This window comes from Triticum urartu, chromosome 3 (genome assembly GCF_003073215.2).
Source record: "Triticum urartu cultivar G1812 chromosome 3, Tu2.1, whole genome shotgun sequence".
Classification (NCBI taxonomy): Eukaryota; Viridiplantae; Streptophyta; class Magnoliopsida; order Poales; family Poaceae; genus Triticum; species Triticum urartu.
In genome coordinates this window covers 16,044,162-16,047,152 of record NC_053024.1, presented here as the reverse complement: position 1 = coordinate 16,047,152, position 2,991 = coordinate 16,044,162, and positions in this window count along the sequence as shown.

The window sequence follows — 2,991 nt, the reverse complement described above, 5'->3', positions numbered from 1 at the left end:
ATGAACAACCACCTCTTTTGAATCGAGGTGATGCCACGGTCGCTCGTAAATTGGTAGGGCGGAAACAACTTTCTTTCATGGAATGTTTTGTGAACTCTTGTCTAAAAAACAAGTTCCTTTTGTTGTGCACCGGTCCTTGGATCTTGGCCAACCTCCATCCAACTTTGACAAATCAACTTGTCCTCCTCTTGTGAGTATGATCACGTACGAATGCTCTTCTTCCTTTTTTGCGCTTCCGCTTTTTTGGCGAGCTCGTCGATGAACAATGGCTCGCCCCCAATATCGATGCCTTCCTCTTCTTCATCACCTTCACCTTCGCAATAGATGTCATCATCTTCATGTCATGACTCACCATGGTTGTGGGCCTCAATGTCTTCATCGGCAACGTACTGGCCGCGGCCATCCTGACTCTGGGTCTCCTCGGGATCGTAGGCATCGCCACGCCCACCCATCTGGAAGGCCTCGCCACGGCCCTTGTAGATGACATTATCCATGAACTGGTTGTAGAAGGGGTCGTCGACCGTTGGTGTTGGTGTTGGCATTTCGCCGAACAGGACGCGGGGCGACAACATGGTAGCCATAGACGATGACTGTGCTTGCTTTCTTTGCATCTCGATGGACGGACGACCGCCGCCGCTGGACCCCAGTGTGACGTTGATGTCAATGACGCCCGAGGGGCGCGGGGTGGACGGCGCAATCACGCCAACGTCCGGCGACCCCGAGAAACGGGTCTGGCCTTCGTACCTTGGCGGAGAAAAACCGGGCGACAAAGGCGTGGTCCGCGACGTCGACGAGGGGCACTGCGGAGGCTGGGCGACCGACGAGCCTGTGCTCGCCGAGCCGACGGACGCTGCCGAGAAACTCATCGGACGGCAAGTCCCAAGCATGAGGAGGGTGTGCTTTGTTGACGATGTCCTCCTTCTCGTCGACGTCGGCCTTGCGCCGCGGGGCCTCCAACGCAGTGCGCTCGACGGCGAACTTGGCCGCGGCGTTCTTTCCCTTGGCCGCCGCCCTTCGGTTCCTCCTCTTGGCCGATTCCATGTCCAGCTTTGCGAACCCCGCCGCCGTGAGTTCCGACTGCAGCTTCTTCGGACCCTTGGCCGCCGCCTTCTTCTTCACCTTTCCGGACGGATCGACGTCCTGACCGCCGGAATTCGGCGGCGCTTCGACCATGGTAGGAGGGTGGTGGGGCGCCGGACCGGTGCTTTGTGTCACTGAAGGGCGCGTCAAAAAAAGACAAACGCGTGCATCCTGCCTGTCCGAGCACTGTCCGTTTTACTCAAAAGCGGCTCAAACGCGTACCTATCTGTCTCTGTCGCCGGCGGCTGTGGACCGGCGGACGCCAGATTCTTCGGCTTGTGCTAGTACCCATACGTGCATGCACAGTGGTACAGGAGTTTTACTCCTTTTGCCGCGGAAAAGCTGAAGACCATCTGGTAAATAAACCTGTGTCCATACCTACTTGCACAGTGGTACAGTGAGCTGGGACGGCTTGGGAGGGCACGTCGATGGACGTACGACCATCGCAGGGATTGGTTCGGGTTGCTGCCACGTCCAGATCACGCCTACTCCGTCTCTTTCTTATCCATCCGTATCATCGACTAAGCCCTGTTTGTATACTCTAACTTAGTTAGAGGTTAAAATTAGATTCTAACCTTAAACTAACTCTAGACTAGCTCTAACCAAAGAACTGATGATGCTCGTCTCCACACGGCACGTAGCAGCGTTGGCCTCGATCGGGCGTGCGCTCGCGCGCTCCATCGCCAACTCCTTTGACCAACTACGTACAGTAGTACAGTACATCTCTGTAGGTTCCACGTTCGCTTTGCAAGTACAGTGTATAATGTCTGATTTTTTTATTTGAGAAACATTCAAATATAATTTCTACTCCTAACGAAACAGTTGGTAGCCTGGTATTTTAATTTTATTTTCGTCCGGTTTTATTTCCTCCACCATCCTCTCATGAGTTTTCTCCTTTTATTTAAAAACTAAATCTCATTATAGAGAGATCTTGTTTCGTGCTTACTTTGGCAGGTGTTGATTCATTTTAATCATGTAAATAGTAGGTAATTGATGATTTGGAAATCGCACCATATATGTGAGATCACCTTCCTAAAATATAGACATAATATTTTTCTCTGTAACCTTTCAAAACAAAATGCAATATTTCTTAACAGAAAATCATTAACCCCGCGCATTATGCCATTTACTATTATCATTATCTCTACTGTTAATTGACAATCACAAGTTTCCTAATATAATAAAAATAATATATCTTTTTCTTATGGGCGTACACATCCGCGTGCCCCTGCGAAGGGGCGTCGTGCGCAACACCATGGAGGACGCCGTAGCCGGGCATGATGCCAGGGCGATACTCAAGAATGTCAGGGCGTGCATCACGACATCGAGGACGACCATGGTGGAAGGCAGGTCGCCAGACCATTCAAATGTTAAGAAATCTCTACTATGTAAAAGAAATGTAAGGTTCCCTCTCCCTTCTTACGTTCCCCTCGCTTCGTCCAACCTCTCGTACGACCCCCTCTCCCCTCCATCGGTTTTCTTTTCTCCCTGCACCGGTTTTCTCCCTACCGGTTTTATCCTTGGTTTTCACTCCCTTCTTCTAATTTTGGTATAAACAAATAATTCATGTATGGTAACCAAACGCAATCAATTCATGCATGGTAATAAAAAAAATCTGATTTGATAAGACAATAACTCGATGACGGTGATCAATCCTTCCTTCTTTCAATCAATTCCTTCCTTCTATCTCCTTCCTTCTTTCAATCAGTTCCTTTCTTCTATCACCGTGGTTTACCTGGCGCCAACGTACTTCTGCGCCACTCATGCACAGTCATGACTCATGAGTATCAACATTTGATGTCCTTCTAGCAAAACGAATATCAAAAGACTCAAAAAATTGACTGCTGTGTGATTCCGTCTTATCCGCCGTAGACTCACCAAATTTCTCGCTGGATGCGATGTTTCAACTCA